The sequence below is a fragment of the Periplaneta americana genome, chromosome 4 (assembly GCF_040183065.1).
Source record: "Periplaneta americana isolate PAMFEO1 chromosome 4, P.americana_PAMFEO1_priV1, whole genome shotgun sequence".
In the NCBI taxonomy this organism is placed as follows: domain Eukaryota; kingdom Metazoa; phylum Arthropoda; class Insecta; order Blattodea; family Blattidae; genus Periplaneta; species Periplaneta americana.
In genome coordinates, this window is record NC_091120.1 from 186255163 (window position 1) to 186267372 (window position 12210).

General features: G+C 35.0%; 1 protein-coding gene across 3 annotated transcripts in view; it reads left to right on the forward strand.

Moving 5' to 3' along the window:
- Positions 1–12210, forward strand: part of LOC138698523 (uncharacterized) — a 598444-nt gene that overhangs the window by 470603 nt on the left and 115631 nt on the right. The gene's annotated exons all lie outside the window — the stretch shown is intronic.

Here is a 12210-nt window from a genome sequence, read left to right on the forward strand (position 1 = left end):
TGGTGAAATAATAATTAATTATACAAATCGGTTAATTTAGCTTCTGATATTACTTCATACAAATACAGAAAAACATTCCCTGTAGGCTATGTTTAATAGCTTTCGATTGTTGATGTCCAAGGCCCCTGTTTCGATTGTTGTTGTCTAAGGCCTCTTATAGACGAAGTCATTTGTTCTTAATTCATTGCACCGTCTTAGATGGCGTTATTTTAATTTTAAAACTCATTTATCTCATTAAATATCAGTCCTATCAAAATTTGGTAAAGAATAAAACATATCGGAAATCATTTTGAAAGAAACTTTTGTTATGTAACATTTTTCACAAAAAAAAACAATAATAAGCGAGATATTTCGATTTATTTAATTCAGGCCCCCCTTATAACCCCACTTTTAAATAAAGTATTTTCAATGCCATATAGCCTAAAATCTAAGTTACAACGAACTTAATTTATATTCCAATTTTCATATAAATCGGTTAAGCCATTATCGCGTGAAAAGGTAACAAACATACAGGCAGACATACAAACAAAAATAAAAAAAAATGCGATTTTCGGTTTCAGGGTGGTTAATTATATATGTTAAGACCAATTATTTTTGGAAAATCGAAAATTACCAGAAAAATTTCGGCTACAGATTTATTATTAGTATAGATTTATTTATTTATTTACTTATTTATTCTCGTAAAGTTAAGGCCATGAGGCCAGCGAATAAGGATTATAAAGAATGGACACTTCGCGTCGGTACCTTTGATGTAGCCGGACTGATTTCAATGACCTTCAAGCCAGCTAAAGCGTGAGATTCTGCTTTCTCCCTAGAGTTGGCGCTGACATCACACCAGCTAGCAGTCGACACAGCGGAAATATAACACATATAATTAATATGTATCAAATATGAATGAGGTCTAGCCCACCTCATTGCATATTACATGACTAGTGTGAACTAGTCAGTTTGTTTTATTACCATTGAGTACGAGAAAAATTCGTACCAGCACCGGGAATCGAACCCAGGGCCTCTCAGCTGTGCGCGCTGAGTGCTCTTAACCAACTGAGGCATGCCGGGACACGATCGTCTTAAATGCAGGTAGTAAGGCCGTAACATAATACTACGAGAGGAGTTCGGCCGGCGTCGTGGATCGTGTCCCGGCATGGCTCAGTTGGTTAAGAGCACTCAGCGCGCACAGCTGAGAGGTCCTGGGTTCGATTCCCGGTGCCGGTACGAATTTTTCTCGTACTCAATGGTAATAAAACATGTAATTACTCAAATAAAATAAATTGGATCCATAAAATAATAAATCCGTCATTAACTGTAATGTTTAGACTCTAGAGTTCCTTTATAATGAGAGTTGAGACGTTGACCACAACAACAATATTGAAATATGTAATGATTTGATAGCACTGAAAATGGAAAAACAAAACTCTTATGAGAAGTAAAACCATATCCCTATATTATATTATATATAAATATTAAACGAATTTGATGCACAATTTTATAATGTATTATATTATTTTATAATATAATTTATTATACCTGAAATATAAAAAATATTATTACAACTAGTTTGTCACTGAGAAATAAGGAAAAGCTTTTAACTCGAATTTATTTGAAGCAAAGCGTTACTGGATTATGCAATAAGGTAGGCGATGTTTGGATCCTGTGTCTCAACTCTACACTCAATTATTATCTTAGCGTATGCTCGATTACACTAACCTCTAGCGCTTGGAAGTGGAACTAAACGCCGGCACACAGAGAAACAAAACACAGGAAAATTCGCTCAGTGTTCATTCTTTATAATCCCTATTCGCTGATGAGGCCTTCTCTTCCACACTATCAGAAGTAAAATACATAATGAAACAACGACAAAAATAGTAAAGTCGTACTTAAATATAAAAATAATTTTCATGCACATTAACAAGCTTACACGGGCTATAATGAAATATTAACTAAACATGTTACATAATTAATTATTTACAATTCATATTCTAATTCTATTTTAGGGCCTAAATGACAATTCATATACACGCAGAATAACCTATAAAAATCGGATAACACTCACAATTCAATTTCATGTAAAGTATGTAATTCTTAATTCTTAATTTAAATTGATTAACCGTTCGGCAATCCCTGACATGACGAGGTAAGGAGTTCCATAGGCGACAAACTGACACTGTGAAAGAGGATGAATAGAAAGAGGTACGGTGACGAGGAATGGATAATAAGGCCTGATGTTAATTCCGTAACGTTGTAAGATGTTCAAAGCGAGTTCTCAGATATTTTAGAGTAGAAGTGAATAATATTCTAAACAGAACAGACAAAGAATGTGCTGTTCTACGTTCCTTTAGGCGGACCCAAGAAAGGACTTCAAAAGATGGCGTTATATGGTCAAATTTACGAGTATTGCAGATGAAGCGGACGCACACATTACGAACACGTTGTAGTCTTTTAACTAAATTGACGGTTATATTTGTCAAGAGAGAATCGTAGTAATCAAAATGGGCCATCGCTAGCGATTGAATAATGTTTCTTTTTATGGAAAGAGGCAGACAGTTTCGAAAGTGTTTTAGAGAGTGGAGCAATGAAAATATTTTCTTACAGATGTGAGTTACTTGACTATTCCAGTTTAGATCTCTGTCCATTAATAATCCAAGATTTTTTGCAGTGTCGCTATACTTAATAAACGATCCATTTATTGACAGTCTTGGTATGGTTTTGTCGTCAATTGTACTGAGTCAGAGCTGATGTCCCATTACAATTGCCTGCGATTTTCCTGGGTTTAACCTCAGTCCAAACCTTTATGCCCACAGATAGACAGTTTAGGTCTTCAGTCATTGTGGTCGCTGCATCAGTTAGTTCATCAGGACGAAAGTGTGTATAGGTCTGTAAATCGTCAGCAAACAAGTGGTATCTTCAGTTTTATTTCAGTGTTAGAGCTCATTTTCTACAACTTCGCGTACATATCACGGGAAACACACAGGAACATATCACATGAAACTCTGCGTTACAAGAAGTGATCAAAATATTCTTCCTTAGCACGGATACATGCATCAACCCGCCGTCGCATTGCATCCCTGAGACGCTGATGTATCCCTGGAGAATGTCGTATTGTTTCGCAGTCTTTCATAATACGGGCGCCAAGACTCTACGTCTTGCACTGGAGTTTCATAGACAAGAGATTTAAAATTAATCTCAGTCCGTTAAATTTACTACAAAAACGAATAATTAAAATTTGTTTGAAGAAACGTTTCGATTATCCAACTAAATTAATTTATTCTGAATTTAATGTATTTAATATTGAACAAATTTATAAGTATACGCTGTTAAAATTTTATCATAAAAATCATAATAAGTTTGTATTACAGACACATAATTATGACACAAGACGAAATATTAATTCAACATTAGTAGAGCCTAAATGTCTCACATCTGCTGGTCTGAAGCATAGCATTAATTTTGGCCCTCGGTTGTACAATGCTTTAACTAAATTACACCCAGAACTTCTAACATGTAACCCACTAACATATAACAAGAAAATTAGAAACGTGTTAATATCTTCAATTTGATTAAATAAATTTATGGCATATATGTATGAATTAATCAACCTATATTATATTTGTATTCTATAATTTTGAAATATATAATATATAGTCCTACTTTTCACGTGCGATATTATTCTTCTCTAGTGTTAATATTATATTATATAATTCCATTGCCGCTGTAATTTAAATTTTAGTTCCTATTTTATTTTACTTATTTATTATTAATATTATTATTATTATTATTATTCTATATTTCTCTTATTTAATATTGTATTATATAATTTCTGTAACTGTAATTTTAATTATATTTCCTATTTTATTTTATTTTATTTTATTTTATTTTATTTTATACTCTCTTATAGGCCTATTAATATTATATCTGAACTGCGACCGAACACGAGCGCTGCTCATTCGGTCTCAAATTTTGTTAATACTACTGTATCTCCTTTTTTATATTGTTTGTATTATTTTATTTCTATTTCTCTTGTTTGTTTGTAATTATATTCTTCTGTATATTTCAATTTAAATAAATAAATAAAATTAAATGCCCCCATAAATAAGAGTCTAGTGAGTTTAGGCCCGGAGAACGTGGAAGCCAAGAAATTGGTCCACCTCTCCCTATCCATCTGTCACGAAACGTTTCATTTAGAAACCGACGTAGTCAAGCAATGAAGTGAGTCGCACGACCTTTGTATAGTGACGATCACGTAAGAGTAATTCCTAAAAGACTTATTTGGCCGTCTATTCAGTGTTGTCAACTAATACTAGATATCACCAAAAGAGGATAAATCACACAATGCCATGTATAATAATAATAATAATAATAATAATAATAATAATAATAATAATAATATAGTATTAACAATAACGATGTCTTGCTTATTTACCACATCTCATCTTTATGTTGGGAAGAGGTTTTCTAAAAGGTTCAATGATTTGTGAAAGAGTATATTTTTCTTCTGGAACTCTCGCACAATATGTTAGTAGCTAGTAGATTAGTGTAAGATCTGATATTAAAATGTATTTTGTCTGACAACATGAAATTCATTGCTTCGGTTAAACAGTTTACGAATCACTAGCCCTAACCTAAAAATGTATTTTGTTTAATCACGTGAAATGATTAGTATGAATTCCGAAAATGAATGCCACTTTGAAATGTATGCTTTAGAATATTTACTCCATTATTGTAATAAAAGTCTAAACACGAAAGAAATTAATTAAAATGTGAAATGGTATTTCTGTCAATTACTCAAGGGCATGTATCACACGAAATATGTTATATTTATTTACACTTAGCCTACCTGACTATAATCTTGAAATTGTAACCACAACACAAAGCAATACATACAATAACTATCATGTATTAATATTAATACTGATATTAATTAATTATTAGTATGTTCAAATTTCACTACTTTCCAGTAGTGGGCTCAGAAATCTAGAACAATTTGAATTTTCAGAATTTAAACTACTGACAACTTGTGCCACTGCTGCCAACATAACAGTTATAAAATCACTACTAGTTGTAGTATTTCTCAGTACCGAAATTCGAAATGAAGTAGGCAAAAGAAAATTCAACCTGCAAAATATAAAATCACCATAATCCACTAGCTTATGTAGTAATGGGGGAAAAATGGTTAAATTTCACCTTAGGGTATTAACATTTTTTATTACAGTGTGTCGAATTGAAACAAGTACGGAGAAAATATCTACCACCCTCGATGCTAAGTCAGAATAGGAGTTCGCTTGTATGTCTTGACCTCATGGGGGATAGAGAATGGGAACAAAAGACTGGATTGTTCCTCTTGAAGGCGAGAAAGATCAGAACTGCAGCTGTTGAAGTTTGTAATACGAACTGACGAAGGATTAATGGTATCTATCCAATTATATACTTTTATGTCTGTTTAGGTTAGGATATATTATATAATATGTTTTGTTGTGCCATTTTCATTTTAATATGTGTGTTCTTTTAGAGAGTAAAAAAAAAAAAAAGGTAAAGGTATCCCCGTAACATGCCATGAAGGCACTTGGGGGGCATGGAGGTAGAGCCCCATGCTTTCCATGACCTCGGAACTAGAATGAGGTGGTGTGGTCGGCACCACGCTCTGACCGCCTTTTACCCCCGGGAAAGACCCGGTACTCAATTTTATAGGAGGCTAAGTGAACCTCGGGCCCGTTCTGAAAAAATCCTGTGATCACCTGGGATCGAACCCCGGACCTTCCAGCCCGTAGCCAGCTGCTCTACCAACTGAGCTACCCGGCCGCCTCTATTAGTGATTGGATATAATCATAGGTGAGGGGAGTGAAACCTATAAAGTAGGACTTGTTTTAGGTACAAAGCACGTACGGTCAGAAGACCCGTGCATTGGATTTTAGAGAAAATTTTGATAATATAACAACATCTTTATGTATAATATTACTCAATAAATCCATCTATCTAAAAAAAAAAAGTAAACTGACCCGAACTATACGTATGGTTACAAATCAACCAATTGGTAGTGAACCTACGAATTACGTCACGACTCCACTACCACTAACCAGACGTAAACCCAACTACAGTCAGATGACAAGCTGTTTTTAAACAAACTCTTATTCACAAGCTTTTGTTTGTAAACTGGGGGAGGATTAGTTGCAGAAAGTGAGCTCTAACACGGAAATAAAGCGTTTCCGAACCCATGTTTATACAGCGTGAGTATAAATGACTTCCCTGATTACGAAAATTATTTGTGGACAAACGATTGAACGTAGAAATTTTTTGAATATACGAGTGTATGGATAAACTCTCCAAGTTTTTAAACATATCTTATAGATGCTCGATATGGGCTCCCCTTCTAACTCTGTAGACATCAAGCCGGTAGTACAATTCGTCCCACACACGACTCCATATCGATTGCAGCGATGGCGTTGATGATGCGAGTACGTAGTTCTGACAGATTTTCCGGTAATGGAGGTACAAAAACAGAGTCTTTAACATACCCCCACAGGTAGAAGTCACACGGTGTTAAGTGAGGGGAATGTGGAGGCCAGAACAAGAGCTGCATGTCGTCTCTCCACTTCACTTCCACAACGAAGTCCGGGCATTCCTGAACGACTGAGTGCCAAACAGATGGATTGGTCGCGCGGGGAGAGACGACATGCAGCTCTTGTCCTGGCCTCCACGTTCCCCTGGCTTAACACCGTGTGACTTCTATCTGTGGGGGTATGTTAAAGACTCTGTTTTTGTACCTCCATTACCGGAAAATCTGTCAGAGCTATGCACTCGCATCATCAACGCCATCGCTGCAATCGATATGGAGCCGTGTGTGGGACGAATTGTACTACCGGCTTGATGTCTACAGGGTTAGAAGGGGAGCCCATATCGAGCACCTATAAGGTATGTTTAAAAACTTGGAGAGTTTCACCATGTACTAGTATAATTAAAAATTTTCTACCTTCAATCGTTTGTCCACAAATAATTTCCGTAATCAGGGAAGTCATTTATACTCATGCTGTATAACATATTTTCATCTACATGTGAGAAATATTCTCCTAAAGTTTTGACATACCTTCTGTTACACCCTGTATAAGCGACAATATTGTCTGTCTGCTTTCGCGTCACATAGAAAGATTCTAATGACCAAAAACATTCCATTTTGAGAGACTACTCCGGACAGCTATTGCTTTCTGTCTTAGCCCACTGTGGGCCTGGCAACCTGGATTGTTGTTATTGTTGATTGAAGCTGAAGAGAATAAAGCTACAAAAACTAATTGAGCATTTCATGTAATAGTTGTTTTTGTATATTACATTATTTTAAATTGGTGTATACCCTTATAGTGGTGCCATTTGAAATTGAGGGGTTTGGGGGAAAAACCAGGCAGTTCCAATTCAGTACTTTTCGAGATAATGAACAAAATCTTATGGCCAAACAATAAGCATGTACAGAAGAGGGAGGTCCAAAATGCATTATAACTGTGAATGTGATTCTTGGAACTACCTGGTTCTTCGACCAAACCATAGAGGTGTTTTTTTGCCCTCTGTGCATAAATAATTAAAAAATGAAAAAAATTGGAGCTGCCTGGTTTTTCCCCCAAACACCTCAATTTCAAAGTGGGGATGGCTGGGGTTGGGGTGAAATCTAAATCATCTAAATTGCAATTAAATCTGGTTTCAGACGTACCCCTCAATATCTCAATTGACGTGTTTTTGTTGAAATTAAATTCAATTTAAATAATTGATTACTTAAACTGGGAAGTTTTGAAATTAAAGCCCTTACAATTAGAAAGCTTTGTCTGTACCAAATTGAAAGTTTTTCTTTATAGACTTTACAGACCTACACCTAAAAAAATACGGGACATTAGATTAGAAATGAACAACTATCACCTAACGAGATTATATTTTGAATCACTACCATAAATATCAAGCTAAATTTATATCATCCGATCACGGCCACAACACAAGAAGATACAATATTTCGCTCCCCCTCATTGAAACCAAAATGTAAGACTGAAGCAGGTCTAAGGCACAGTTCTAATTACGGTCCAAGATTATATAATGATTTTATAAAGAGGAATCCTAAACTATAGTACATTATGCAACGAGCTTATAATGAAGGTAATTAAGAAGTGAGTATGGATATTTATGAAACGAGCGCAAGCGAGTTTCATAATTTTCATACGAGCTTCTTAATTACCATTATAGCCGAGTTTCATACGACTTTTTATGCTCGACCATATTTCTAACTTGATATTATTAATTTTATTGTATCTGACCTGGAGCAATGTCCCGTATGTTGTGAGATGTGCGCAGACGCGAAAGTATTGATTTTTTCCGAGGAACAGATGTCCACATTGACCTTTGCTAGGCCATAAGAACCTACGGAGATAACATTGAAATTAAATTAGACATTGAAAAACGAGATGACAAATTGAATTTATTTGAATATTATTTACAATTAACGCTAATTAGTATAGTAACAGAACATAACCTTCTGCGACAGTATTGGATTTTCAGCCTCCGTGACTTTTCGCTAATTCTCTTTCGATTGCATATCCGAGAATAATCGATACTTGCGGTTTTATAACGGTAGAAAGCTGACCTGTCATTGGCTGAACAGTTGTCACCTGAGTCGTCATTGGCTGAAAGACCTGACCTTTAATGAGTAGGTGTACTTTAATGACATGCATTAAAGGACTGCTACCAGGTGTATAATTACTACATTTCGGCATGGTCGAGCATAAAAATTATTAAACAATACATTATTCAAAAAACAAGTGCTTGAACTGTTTTTAACATTATAGCCATGTAAATTCTTATTCTTTCTTTATTTTTTTTCTGTCACTTTAATAATGTTGTATTCTTAACTTAGTATGTTTATGTATAGGCTATGGTACGTTTTGTTTGTTTGTTTTTTTTTCTTATTCCTTTTTAAACTATATGTGTAATTACATTTAACAGTTTTAATCAGATTATTATTATTATTATTAGTATTACTATTATTATTATTATTATTATGTCCCGCGCCGTGGCGTCGTGGTCTAGGGCATCCTGCCTAGGACTCGCGTTACGGAATGCGTGCTGGTTCGAGTCCTCATGGGGGAAGAAATTTTCTCATGAAATTTCGGCCAGTGTATGGGACCGGTGCCCACCCAGCAGCCTGATGAACTTGGGAAGCTACGATAGGTAGCGAAATCCGGTTGCGAAAACCAGCTATAACGGCTGGGAGGATCATCGTGCTAACCACACGATATCTCCATTCTGGTTGGATGATCGTCCACCTCTGCTTCGGCATGTGGGCGTGAGGCCAGCATCCGGCTGGTCGGTCTAGGCCCTTCACGGGCTGTAGCGCCACGGATTATTATTTTATTATTATTTTTTTTTCTTCTATCCAGTTTTCATTATTGGTCACATCCGACCTCAAGCATCTTGCTTTTTCGGGTGTGACCCAGTTACCTTGTATTTATACAATAAATTGTAATATGTAGAATATTTGACTATGAGATTTGTAATCAATTTCGATTTTTGAAGAATATTCATATACGAGTATTACAATAGTGTTGTAAACACAGAAGTCTTCACATCTACATACACACTGACTCCAATATGCACTGTTTTTCAAGCTGAACTTTATGCCATTCAACAAGCAGTCATATGGTGCATAGACAACAGAACTGATTCACACATCCATTCAGATTCTCAAGCAGCATTGCTCTCTATTGAAGATAAATTCAATTTAAACCCGATAGCCACAGAAATAAGAACCAAACTCTCAAGATATAATAACCATGTTTGTCGGTCTTGGATAAAAGGACGTGATGGTCACACTGGAAATGAAAGAGCTGATGAACTGGCGAAATCAGCAGCATCCAGCGAAGGTGATTTTGCATACAAAAAGTGTCCTTTATCTCGTGCAAAGGCTGAGTATAAAAAACAAATAATAAATATGTGGAATTCACAGTGGAAGAATAGTAATAATGGCTCAACCACAAGAGATCTATTCTTCCCCGATGTACATAGCCGCTTAGAGTGCACTTTATTTATACCTGATTTCATTCTCACACAATTTGTATTCGGCCATGGTAAATTTATTTCATATTTCAGGAGATTTCATATTAATGTAGAGAACGGAAATGAATGCGTTTGTGGAAGTGAACAAACAGTGGAACATTTGTTATTCGATTGCCCACTTTATGGATATAGAAGATACAGCATTGAAATGCACCTAAATAAATGTAATATGAGCTACAATAAGCCATTGTACAACATTTTCCGTAGAAATTGTTGTCGCAAAATATTCATTAATTTTATTAACCACATCAATAGAAAATTGTAAGTGTCAATATTGTTCTTGTATTATTTGAAAATTTTAACCTTAAGTAATATAAATTGGCCATCTATGCTATGCTATAAAAGGATGTGTGTAAATTATAAATTTACTTGTGTATGAAATATTTGTTTGTATGATTATGTCTGTATATTCCGCATTGCTCTAGTATGTATCATAATATTTGTTTACTTTAGGACACTATATGTATTATTTAATGCAAATTTCTATGTTATTGTTATTCAATTATGTTTTGTATTTACAGATATCATTTTTTTTTTTTTTTTTTTTTTTTTTTTTTTTTTTGTATAATTAAGCGCTTTCTTTATGATTGATGTAGACTTCTCATGTGTTTGTGTTGATAGTTGTAACTGTCTTAAAATTAAATTTACACTTCTCTTATTCATAACATCGACAGAAAAAAATGTTAAAAATGTACAGACGTGGACAAATTATTAGACTAAATTAATTATATGTGCAACAAAGCTGTATTTATCGGCAGAAATAATGAACAAAAATGTATTTTGCACAGAAATAATGAACAGAAAATTGAGTCTGGAAGTTACTAATATTACGTGAACATTCCCTTATACTTTATTAACACGTTGATTTTGTCAGGTATGCTGGAAATCAAAGATTGACACTTTATTTGAATATCAGCATCATTTTGCCAGATATGAGATAATGCTTAAATGAGTCCATGTTTTGTTATAAGTCTCTTTTTGTTCACTTTCTTTTTCAGTATAGATCACAGATTTTCAATTTCGTTCATGTCCGGTCTTCTTGCAGGCCGTGGGAGAACAGGCTGTTGAATATCTTCTACCGTATATAATTAAAAAACTAGTAGTACCAACACAGCCATACAAAATATACTTAACCATTGGAAAAATATACCAGAAGATGTAAACAATCATATTTACAACAATAGAGACTCTGTGAATTATACTGATAGTTGATATGACGAATTATATTATGTTTCCAAGAAAACGTTTTAGTCTAATAATTTGGCCACGTCTGTATTTATATTATATTATCTCAAGTAAATAGAAAACTTTAACCCTAATATACTCATGTAAAATAGGAGTTTTATGTGGGAAAATAAAAAAAAATAGTGTTGTAAAATCTTTGTTATTGTATGTAATTTTTTTTGCTTGCAATAAAAATTTTGTAAAAAAATTACGGCTTTCACATATGCGTTGAACTGCTAGCCGTTGTGTAGACTGCAGCCAGATGGAACGTCATTACGATTTAACAAAAAAGTCACAGTAGAAGTAGTGTTACGCAATTTATGTGCGTTCGATAAAACGAATCAATCACAATCCTTGGACATGTGCCGCTCATGCATTGACCTACCTGTGTGTTTGGAGGACGCGCCATATCATTACTTGTAGTCGATATCACACCCAGCCACGCCGGCTGGTAATTGCTTTGGTAATAAAAATTCCGTTAGATACTGCACAGTGTTTTCAGGACATATATTTCAAAAAACAAATTTATTTATGCAAATCAAGCTTTCAGGTAAAACTCCATTTAAAGTTGATTTGAATAATTTCGAGGGAAAAATTGTTCCAGGGCCGGACATCGAACCCGGGATCTTCGGTTAAACATACAAACGCTCTACTAACTGGGCTACCCGGGAACTCTACCAGATACCGATCCAATTTTTCTCTCTGAACAGGAAACCACAATTTAAGTCGCACAGAGTTAGTGTGCACTCAATGTTGGTTGCTTGACGGTTGTCAGCCCACATTGAGATCTGTGGATATAGAGGCAAAAATTGGACCGGTGTCTGGCAGAGTACCCAGGTAGCTCAGTTGGTAGAGCGTTGGTACGTTTAACCAAAGATCCCGGGTTCGATGTCCGGCCCCAGAACAATT